At 37.2% G+C, this 12,407-nt stretch overlaps 1 long non-coding RNA gene across 5 annotated transcripts in view; it reads right to left on the bottom strand.

Annotated features, from left to right (window-relative positions):
* The window catches only part of LOC140602823 (uncharacterized), a 290,185-nt gene that overhangs the window by 216,764 nt on the left and 61,014 nt on the right, over window positions 1–12,407 (bottom strand). The gene's annotated exons all lie outside the window — the stretch shown is intronic.

Genomic DNA, 12,407 nt, shown 5'->3' with positions numbered 1-12,407 from the left:
CATATGTGGATGAAGTGGGTAGGGGAGAAGTAAAGATCTATTTCCTTATACCTTACATTTAGCTAAATAGAGGGTATCTCATTGTGATTTTCTGGATTAACAGTTTCTCATCTTTTATCTGCTGTCCATAGAATCCAGTGGTACAACACACTTTCATTGCACATGTTCATACTCAACTGGGGTGGGGGTTTATAATTGCCATGGGAGATGTCCCTCCATACCCACTCGGCCCACAATTTAAACATTTTCTTAAATGATAGTTATTATATATTTATGTATTTACACAGTTCATCATTGTTTAAATGCATTAGTGTTTAGGAATGGAAATCCCCTACTAAAAAAATATGCTTTTCATCAATTTTATCCTCTGACTTTCCATGCAGACTGTGTCTAATCATGTCCACTTAGAGCTAAAGCCTTTGTTCCATCTAATTATCACCAGACTCGAATAAAATGAAATAAAGGCAGCCATTGTCTTTTTTTCTCTGATTGGCCAAGAAAAAGCTATTTTATACTGTGATTTATAGTTCATGTCATTAAGTGGCCAGTTCTGTAAGCTAAACCATATAAACGTTATACTCTAGGCTTATAAGAGAAGAAGCTGTGAAGAAGAAGGGGGAAAAGAGAGAACCATTATTTAAACTCTAAATGAAATAAAATTTGCTCTAATGTCATATTCTTCTAACAATAACAGATTGATGTCCAATAATTTGTCTCCTACTTTCAAGACTTTTGTGGAAAAAACAAATGTGTTTATGGGCTTAAAGCATTTTTTAAAGCATGTGTTCAGATATTCCCTTGGCAGCCACACTAAACTGTGCTGTATAAGTAGAGCTCTTCAGTGGGTTTCGATCATTTGTACACATGAGAAATGGAGGGATTTTTGTTTTAAAAAGTTCTTTTTAAAAAAAAAGATTTTATTTATTCATGAGAGACACACAGAGAGAGGCAGAAACATAGGCAGAGGAAGAAGCAGGCCCCCTACGGGGAGCCCAATGTGGGACTCAAACCCAGGACCCCAGGATCATGACCTGAGACAAAGGCAGATGCTCAATCACTGAGCCATCCAGAGTCCCCATAAAAAAGTTCTTTAGATGACAGCAGTGTTAGCCCAGGCTGTCCAGAGTGGTAAGAGCAACTATCCATATAAACTCTGAAAGAGAAAAAAATAATTGATTTATACTGATGATCATGTAGAGAAAGTCTTCATTCTAATTAAAATGATGATGTACATAAGATAAACAGTTCCAGAAGAATTAAAATGATCCTAACAGAATCTCTTATTTCATTAACCTAGTTGAGTGTGATGTATTGTTTTCATAGTATACTTTAATTGTGATGCTTGTAACCACTTGGTTACACACATACCCTATTTATCAGCCTGAATTTTAAACCTCCTCAAACATGTAGCACTGACTTTTCAGGGTTCCAACAGGGGGGAGAAAAAAAGGATGTTCTATATTTTATTTACAGAGTCTACTTTTCTTTCTTCAAGCTCAAAAATGAGTAGCACAATAGAAGAGGCACAAGGTACCTAGAAGTATGCTTGTTCCAACATCCTCAAAAGTTATCTCAAAGAAAACAGGAGATTTAAGGACATGATCAATGTCTCAGAAGTTGCTGGCAAAAGAGCCCTGCCCTGAGTTTCAACACGGATCTGGCAGTAGAAGAAATTATGTAAACGATTATATTACCAAGGAAACTCATGACCCAGATACTAATTCCTCTCTAGGTTCCTTATAGGAAGGGAGGTGAGGGAATAGAAGGCCAAACAGGGATATAGAAACAGAGCAGTTTGACAATAATCGTTCACTCTTCCCTTATGAGAGGAAATTACTCATTGCACCCCAGTTCCATAGTCTACTTGGAGTTCTATATCATGCTTTTACTTTTCTTATTGCTACAGTGACCTCTGTCCTTTAAAAACTCCACCTTTCAAAATCTGTTGCACAGTTTTAGGAAAGATTGCATAGTTACATTTCTATAATGTGCTATCATTACCTATTAATGTTTTCTCACGCCTCATTAATTTTTCTAAATCCCGGGCACAAATCCCAAAAGGAAATGTCAACTGCTTGTAATATTTCCTCTTTAGTAGCTTTTCAATACTGAGAACCTCAATAACCCAATGATTTTGTTCAAAGGACAGCACAACATTAGGAAAATTTGATCAAAATGAAATGTTTTCTAGAGAGTTGGGCTACTATTTTGCAATTGCCCTTCCAAAGTAATCACTGAATTTACAATGAGGTTTTGTGGCAATGACTTAAGTTTCTCAACCTGGAATTTCCAGAAATCTTCCCCTCGAAAAAGAAAGAAAAGGAGGAATTAAGAGAGAAGTTATTTTAGACTTTTATACCTATTAGGAAAAGCTGAAATGCCTGTAAATTACTAATTCTTACCCTTCTTAGATTTTACATACAGCAAACAAAAAATTGAAGGGAAAAAAATGAAACATTTCAGAGAGAAAAAGAAGGGCACAAGGTGACTACTCCGGAGGATTCTCTGAAGATCACAAGAAGACAAGCATTTATATTTCTTAGGGCCTTCAGAATTCTTCTGGCCCAACAACCATGCAAATTCTTGGAGAGAAATGAAAAGATAGGAAAGGTATCCTTATTTTTCCTACAATGCTGGCTTTCCAAGAAGGCAGCTGAGGAATCACTTGGTTACACACATACCCTATTGCTTCTCATTTCAATTTTCTCAGTGAGGAAATGGCTTGACTGGCATCCTGTATCACAGAACTAGAACAACTGGAGGACACTCAACTCTACAATTATCCGGATCTGACATGAGCAGGGTTCTTTGAAGCCTTGAAAGGAATGAATGGATCATTCTAGAAAAGCTTGTAAAGGGAAATGTTGTCTTATGAGTCTTTGTAGGGAGTTTTAGACTCATGGGCCTTCACTGTTCTTAATTTACCTTTTGAGTAGTACCTAGATGTGCCTTATTTTAAGATATTCTTTGAAGGCTGGGAGGGGGCAGGGTAAGGTCCCAAGGACACACAGTCAAACAGTTAACTGCTTGGGTGTGACAGTCTAATGTACTTTTAATATAAAGGGATTAAAAATCCTGGGGGTTAGGGTTGCCTGGGTGCACAGTTGGTTAACGGCCAAATTCTTGATTTGGGCTCAGGTCATGATCTCCAGGAGCTGGGATCAAGTCCCGAGTCTGACTCCAGGCTCAGTAGGCTTCTCTCTCTCTCCCTCCTCTGTCCCTTTCCCTGGTCACACTATCTTTGGCATGCACTCTCTCTCTCTCTCTCTCTCTCTCTCTCTCTCTCAAATAAATAAATAAATAAATAAATAAATAGTAAAAAAAAAAAAAAAAAAAAAAAAAATCCTGAGGGTTAAATAGCAAGACTTCTCTCTTCTATGCCAGAGTTTAAAACCAGCAGAGATATAAAGAGTCAGAGATCAAAACTGAAGGTTAATAATAGATAAAAGCGAGGCTGGGGTACACTGCTTACTTAGGGTGTAGCCAAACAGGCTCGTGGAAGAGGCAGAGCAAGAAGGTGGGGGTGTCATCATAAAGGAAGTCTTTTCCCAGGAAACTAATGGTTGGGGAACATTAGCAAGTGTTCTTCAAGAACAAAAGGGATCTTTGAGTTTTCCTTATTGTCTGATTCATATCAACAGGACAGGAAAGCTGCACGAAATGTGGCATAGGCATACTACCATGGAAGAGAGAGTATGCATTTTACTTATACATTACCTTTATTTTCCAAATTTCTTTGAGCATCGAATGTTTTGTTGTCTATGTAATTGCTGTTTCTTAGATACACTTTTTAAAATTCTGCCTAGCTACTTGTTCTATGGAACATTCCACAGAAAGTGCTGGGCTTGGGAACTACAAGTATATTTGTCCTTCAAATCTCCCTTATGGGAAAGACATGCCATAGTTCACATTTTTTTAAACATGTTTAAGAGGGAGATTTCCCCTAAAGGTGCAGTGTGGTGTACAAATCTCAGCTTGTCCTTTAACTGGCATTCCCTTTTCTTTCCTAGTTGTATATAAAATGATGGTATGCCCTACACCAACAGTGTCTGATCTCATGAAATGTCCCATGGGAAGACGGGATGCAGAAAGTCTATGTTTTCTTTTCCCAACTATATATATCCAACACAATATTCCAGGTCAAGAGTGTCTCTATCATCTAACTTAGCACTTGATACATAATCAAGTTTTTGGTAAAATTAAAGTAAGGAATGAAGACAGGCATGTGACTTCTCTTACATTCTATAAAGAATTAGATCTCAGAGGTTTCCTGATTGGAATGGAAACACATGCTCTTTCTGGAATTGGGTAAGGTTTCCATGGCAAATTATTTCTTCTTGGCCTCTGTAAAGAAAGTACTTGGCATCTCCTTTGTTGACATTAAACAATGTCACTTCCCAATTTCCATGCAGCAGAAGTTCACTGTTGCCAGTTTTGAATAGTTTTGCATTATAAATGCTTTTTTGGTTCCTGTTCACTTCCCCTGTATATTTCAGTCTCCATTAAACATACTTGTCTAATGTGTTTTAATTCTGAGAGTCTATTTAATTTTGATGACTTGAAAGTACATTGAAAAAAAATAACATTGCTATTATTATCTCTTTAGTTGGATGCTGATTGGTTTCACTATTAATTTAATATCCTAGCCATATAGGGTCAATACTAATAAGCACTTTCTGCTGTCACACAGCTATTGCGATGACAGCTTCCCAAATAAGAGCAGACTTTCTACCATGTAATACAAACTAATTTTACTTTATACTACAAAAAATACTTGTCAGCATCAAATTATCTTAGATTCCTGGCTAGAGACACAGTGTTTAATCGTTATTCTGATACATCAGATAAGCAGATTGTTTTTAAAACTGTGAAAAGTGTCAAACAGTAATTTTATTATTTTTGAAATAATGGTTTACATAAGCAAGACGAAAGATTATTTGCTAACTTTCTGACTATGAGACAAACACTTGTAAGATCTCTGAAACAGTGAATCAAGATTTTTATTTATTTTTTATTTTATTTTATTTTTTTTTAATTTTTTATTTATTTATTAGTCACAGAGAGAGAGAGAGAGAGAGAGGCAGAGACATAGGCAGAGGGAGAAGCAGGCTCCATGCACCGGGAGCCCGATGTGGGATTCGATCCCGGGTCTCCAGGATCGCGCCCTGGGCCAAAGGCAGGCACCAAACCGCTGCGCCACCCAGGGATCCCTGAATCAAGATTTTTAAATTCAACATGTGGTCTGAATAAGCCCCACATCACTTTTTTTTTTTTAATCACTATCCTTTATTTCCCACATTGGAGATTCTAGACTCTTCAGATTCTTGCTAGAATAAAAATTCAGTTGTCTTTTTTTTTTTTTGAAAAAAAGGTTTTATTTATGTATTCATGAGAGACACACACACACACACAGAGAGAGAGAGAGAGAGAGGCAGAGGCACAGGCAGAGGGAGAAGCAGCTCCATGCAGGAGGGCTGACATGGGACTCAATCCTGGGTCTCCAGGATCAGGCCCTGGGCTGAAGGCAGCGCTAAACTGCTGAGCCACCTGGGCTACCCAATTCAGTTGTCTTTTTAAAGGTTGGTCATTTCACCTCACGGTATAGGAAGTAAATCTATGTCATTTTCAATATTTATATTGTATAATTATAGAGGAAAGTTTGAGAAGAGGAAGGAAAGTGTGATTCATCTAAACAACAATTATTTCAAAATTGTATTTCCTTTTCTCCTCCGTTAAAAAAAAATGGTTAGAATTAAAGCCATTGAAAATGTATGTTTTTACATGGTTTTCTAAGACATTCATTCCAAGAGTATTTCTTTCATTGTACAATATCGCAGTTAAAAATGTGGCTACATAGATGATTTATTAAGATGTCAGAAATGAGTGACTTCCACTTGAGAACATTTGTGTTTTGAGGAACTAACACAAGGCAAAGACAAAATGGAGGGATTTATGTTTTGATCTCCTAGGACAGCACAAGAATGGCTAATTATCAGAAATACTTCAAGCCAAGGGAATCATGGCCAGCCAAGATTCCTTAAGAAGTCTACTACAGTGCCTCAATTAACACTGGATAATGGAGGAATGAAAATTAGGCCTTAAAACCTATTTAGGACAACTTGACAATATTTTGAGAGCACCCATGGAATAAAGGAAAAGTGTGAATTGCTCTGAATCATTTTTGTTCCAAATTGAAATGTTAACATAACTGGATTTTCTCCCAATATAAAACATAAATCATAGCTGTATTCTCTTCCCTACCTAGTGATAATTACCTTTTTTCTCTCACTTAGTGTACTTGATAAGGGAACAGAAGGAGCTGAGGACAAAGCACAAGCTGTCACCCTGCAAACCCTGCCCCCTACACCAGCCAGGTGGGATGAGTGTGACCCTCAGGCACTCCTGGTTGCCCTTAAGATAAGAGAAGGAAAAACAAATGGTTAACTTTTAGGGATTACAGTCCCGTAAAACAAGAGTCTCCTTCAGTTTACAAATGTCTTAATGATTTACAAGAAAAAAGCATTCTTATCAATAACCTAACTTCCAGAAGGAAATGTAGACAAAATTAAATGTCCTTATAACCTGCAACCCATTGACAAATACTCGAGGCAGGCAGAGTTTCTCTCTCCAGGAAGCTCCCAGCTGTCTTAAAGTCATGCCTTGCTAGAGGGGAAAACAACCTTAACTTGACAGTAGCCAGGCCTCCAGTATCTAGCAGGTTCTCCTTAGCATATGAAAGTTCCTTTGAAAACTTCCCTTTTCTATACTTCCCCCCAATCCAAGTACATAATCAATTTCTCCTCACCATCCCAGTGAAGCTCTTCCTGCCCAGGGGTCCTGTCCTCATGCTTTAATAAAAGCATCATTTTACACCAAAGAGGACTCAAAAGTTCTTTCTTGGCCCTCAGCTCCAGACCTCACTCCAGCAAACCTCTCCTATATTCCAAAACTACATCATAATAAGGAAAGAAGCATTGATTTTTGGAGCCAGACAAACCAAATATTTTATTAGACTTTAAGATTGGATTCTAAGCAGAGCATTAAGAAAGACAAAATCAAGTTCTGCAAGCCTGTTTTACTGTCATTTCCCTTCCTAATACTCCTTTCTACTTCCCTTTCTCAAATGTCCCTCTTATCTAGACTTTGTCTTATCATCCGAGAATTCAAAAAACAAATCTCTCTGACAAAAGCCTCCTCTAAATATGCATTGGGGGAGGAATGCATTGGTATCTTCCTCTTAGACTTGGGAGCTCCTGAATCAGTACATCGCTGTCACTAGAGCCTCCAATTCCAGTATTTTTCACCATCAATAGACAAAAAGCATAGATACTTCTAACTTGGGTGAGTTCAATTCTTTTTTTTTTTTTTTTAATCCAATCAACGTTCTATATAAAAGACTGGCAGGGCTATCCATGACTCTGTTCCTCTCTGCTCTGGGTTTCCAGCAACGAAAGCAATGCCTACTTTCCTGGTGGCTTCCCTGTACTTTCCCACTCTTCAATTCTTTCCACAGAGAGATATGCTATGACTGAGCATATCCAGATATGAAGTAGTAGTCCTAAAGCATTTTCACATACATGCAAGCACATGCACACATGCGCGCGCGCACACACACACACACACACACACACACAAATTTCTCTCTTCCTACCTTATCACTGAACATGTTGAGTAAGAGACAGGCAGGGCTAGGCAGGGAGAGACAAATAGGGGGCTATGTGATCAGGCTTACAGAAATCCCCAAAATGCTGAGGTGTAAGAAAATGATGAGGAACAAGCTAGACCACCTGCCTAGGTGTGGGTGGGGAGGGTGTCTTTTTTATGACAGTCATCTCTGGCCAATAAAGAATAACCAGACCCTAAAAAGAAGTAAGCCATGAAAGATGGCATCACCAGTCCTTACTCAAACCAAGACATCACAAGAATGATAAGGCTACAAGCTCCCTAAAGTTCTAAATAAAAGGCTGCCAGTGGAGGCCCACATTGGCTACCCTGTTGGGACCCCTGGGACCCCTCTCATTCCAAAGAGCTTTTTCTGTATCCCTGCTTAATAAACTTCTATTGCTTTACTCACTGTCCTCTGTCCACGAGATTCATTCTTCAACTCCGCAATACAAGAACCTAGCTCTCCCACTTCAATGTGGGAGTTTGTAAGAATAAAGGACGTACCTATTTGTGGCTCTATGAAAAAAAAGCATCTCAGATTTAGAAGTGATAGCTTCTAGCACTCATGAAGAACATATTCTAAGTTAATAAGACATAGGAGAAATCTCTCACCCAAGAACTCTCATCATTGAGTCTTTGATAAAATTAAGTCCAGGCTAGTATATCAATCGAGAGAACATGGTCATGAAGTCTCAGATTTTATTTTTATTTTTTTACATTTTTTTAAAACTAGACTCCTCAGCCAACATGGAGTTTGAACTCATGATCCTGAGATGGGGAGTCACAGGCCCTACCAACTGAGCCAGCCAGGTGACCTTCACATTTTATTTTTAAACCTCATGTGTAATCTCATTCACTCACATGAAATTTTTTTCTGAAATCTGTGAGTGTTCAAATAGTCACATGTAATCTCAATCACCTTCTATTTTGGAAAACTGTCTAATAAAATTTTCTAAAAGTAGAGTAATTTTTAAATATTTTCAAAGGGATATATAGTGGAAAAGCCATATATAAATGTATATATTTATCCCGTATGTTTGATAGATAGATAGATAGATAGATAGATAGATAGATAGATAGATAGATAGATAGATTTCCCTCCCACTCTCAAGGAGCATTTGGGGTTAAGGTAGCTAACTTTCTAACAATGAGCTCCATCTAGTGGAACAATTAGAAATATATTAAAGGCAGCTATATTTTAAGAAAAAATACTAGCACAAACTACTTTTTCTTACATATTCTAAATTTTTGTGTGTACATATGTACCTACGTGTTTCCGTTTGCAAGTGCATGTATTCACTAAAGCATCTAGTTAGAAATTAAAATTCAACTTCCCACATAACAATATTTTTACTGTATTTTATAAAAATGGCTGTAGCAAATGTTTAATTATTTACAAAATTGCAACTCCTTATTAACTTGATTAACTGATTGTTAATTTATTTCTTATGACCACTTGTGTATAGCATATATATCAATACCAAAGATAAAGGATGAAAATTAGTATTTTCATCAATCCCAGAGATATCACATTATCCTGTGAGATAATACTTCACAGTGAGTTTAGAGCATCTAGAGCATCTAAATTATATTCAGAAAAATGTCCTAAATATGGTGGCCTTTCTTTCTTCTTGTCTTTCCGTTATCACAAACTAGAATTCAAGCTCATAAGACAGAGCACCAGTTAAAGGTAAATTAAGAAGACCACAGAATATAAGAAAAATAAACAACTGACACTTCTCAGTGACTGTCAAAACAAAGCTCAAGTGATACACTTTATATTTGTTGGCTGAAAACATCTTGCAAGTAAAACTACATCTTCGTATACAGAGAGGAGAATGCTTTCTTTTTTGAGATGCTCTGTGCTCATACGGGTATGTAAAAAAGATGCACGACAAATGAAAATATGTAACAAATGTACCATTTTATATCTGTGGCTGTTCTGGGTAACTACTTCAAAACTAACTAGCTTTATCATATCACATCTCCTGTCTTTGTGAGTATTTGAATAGAACTTGGCTGGGGTTTCTTCTGTCCTGTGAAGCAACAACTGCAAACAGTGAGATCTAGCTGGTATGGAGGGTACCTTCCCTTTCTGAGAAGGGCAGGGAGACGGAGGTCAGCTGGGAGTGACGACTGGATATCCTGGTTGTGATTTCTTCAGCATGGCATCCTCAGAATGACTGGACTTCTTATGTGATTCAACAGAACAAGGAGGAAGATGCCACATGGCCTTAATGACCTAACTTTGTACTTCATAGAGCATCACTGCATTTGCACCTTCAATCATGAGCTCACTCAGAGTCATTCAGATGAACAGCCCATTTCTGGATGGATAAAAATGTCACCGAATTTGTTAACCACGTTTCCAAACCATCAGAGATCTAAAGGGAAGAGTTGAAAGCACTAAGAATGTCTCTACAGAAAAGAAGATGCAAAGTTCTGATGACTGTCTTCAACTATCTGGTCATCAATGAAATTAAGATACAGTCTATATTATTCAAGAAAATTGATATCAGTAGTAATAAGTGAAATTAGAGAGATAAGTATTTCAGTTTGAAATAAGGAACAAGAGTTTTCTGATGGCTAAATCTTCCCACTAATATAATAAGCTGCTTTGTGAGGCAGTGAACTATCAATGCACAGCTATCAATTGAACTATCAATGTCACAGATGCTCCAGATGTGACACCTACATCGTGTGAGAAGTTAAGAATAAGAGGTTCCAGCAATACAATCGCATGTAAGAGATGAGCCTAGCCCTCCATAGTTTGGAGGGAAGATACCTAGAGTAAGATTTATGTAATATATAATAGGATAAAACACCTACTTTCCATGTTGCCTTTCTGGTGTAAAACAATAACTAGTAACTCTGAATTCATTAGTGATCTGATTAAAGCCATTTTGATATAGCAAATGTCTATGGTGGTATTGCTGAAATTGGCTGCATATTAAAATTACTCTAGGAAATAAACAGAAAGTGGTTCCCTAGTTCTAGCCCCACAGATTTTTGACTTATTTAATCCAGAGTGGATGCTTTGCTGTTTTTTAAAGCTCCGGGTTATTTTAATGTGCAGTTGGAGCTGAGGACCGATGGCTATAATACAGGTGGTTCCTCAGGCTCTCTGGCATCACTTTGGTAAAACTGTGCAGTGAAGTGATCCCCTGGACAGTGTGGAAAAGTAGTCATAACTTTAAAACAATATCCTGTGCCATCAACCAGAAGAAAATAAAAATATTTTTTCATTACACTAATAATTAGATCTACCTAAATGTTCATATAGAGCCTGAGGACTTTTCAGAGAAGTTAGGGAAAAACTGTTCATCTGTAGCTCATATGTGGTCTCCATACATAGGAAGTTCTTATATAAGATGATTTCAGGAGACAGATCTGTCCTTCTAATAAATATACATAGACTATGACCAAATGAAAAAAAGAACCATATCACAGTCATTTTGGGGACTCCAATGCCTAGCACCCTGGCTTTATATGTTATGTCTTCAATAACTGTTAAGTTGAATAACTACATAGAATAAAAACTTGACAATGTGTTTTAGGGACATATATTGAGAGGTCATTTACAGAGACTCTTTAGAGGAAAACAAAGATTTATGAACTAACTTTTCTAGAACCAAATGCAATATATTGCAATATACTGCAATATATTGCAGACAATTTTCATTTGAACTTAAGCAACATTTTTTATCAGTCCCAATTTTATCTCAAACATTTCCTGAGCTGTTTGTTTTTAATGAAATTTAAAAATTTAATATCTAAAAAGTTTGAGACCAAAGCTATGATTTCTAGTACACTTCCTATTAAGTCCTCCATGTGTTACTCAATATGAAACTCAGATTCAAGTGAAGGGTAAAATTAAGTTTGCCATTTAAAAATTAGTCAACTAAAAATTTCAGCTCCCTCAGGAACCAAATCACATCTAACTTTCTGCTCCAGTTTGGGAATGAGAATGGGAGAGAGTGCACTGTGAGCTCTGAGTGAGAACTAGAAACATTCTTTATTTTTATTTGAAGGCCTTAAATTTCTAGTTAAGAAAGTCACTGGAGTGAATCATTAGTTCCAGGCATCAGAGTAAGGGCCAAACACGATACCTCACTGTTAATCATCACAGTGTGAAAAACGCAGCATGATGTTCAAACACTCAAAAGCAAGGATCTCCAAAAAGGATGTTTGACAGTCTTTAAAATTTCCTCATAATTTTCGATAGAAATTATTTCGTGCTATCAGCCATAAGAAATAGGTGGGTTGCTGGGCCAAATTCATCATGAAGATTGCTGCACATGACAAATTACTTGACAATTTTACTTTCTAGGCCTGGAAAAAAATAAACTATTTTTATTTTGTGAGGTTTCATTTTTATTAAAATGTGTTTTAGTAATTAAAGGAAGTTTATGCCTTGTCCTTACATGAGTGATACATAATGCAGAAAGCAAAACTGGAAAAGCAGGAAAAATATGTGTATGTGGGCAAACTCCATGTAAAAATCCATCATTGCTTTGTTTCTAGAGTGTACTTTGCAGTGAATGTTACTTCCTTGAAGGCTGGTATTTTTTTTCCTAGGTATTTTTTTTTAATTTTTTATTTATTTATGATAGTCACAGAGAGAGAGAGAGAGAGAGGCAGAGACATAGGCAGAGGGAGAAGCAGGCTCCATGCACCGGGAGCCCGACGTGGGATTCGATCCCGGGTCTCCAGGATCGCGCCCTGGGCCAAAGGCAGGCGCT

The sequence above is a fragment of the Canis lupus genome, chromosome 13 (assembly GCF_048164855.1).
Source record: "Canis lupus baileyi chromosome 13, mCanLup2.hap1, whole genome shotgun sequence".
In the NCBI taxonomy this organism is placed as follows: Eukaryota; Metazoa; Chordata; class Mammalia; order Carnivora; family Canidae; genus Canis; species Canis lupus.
This window is presented reverse-complemented; position numbering and strand designations above follow the sequence as displayed.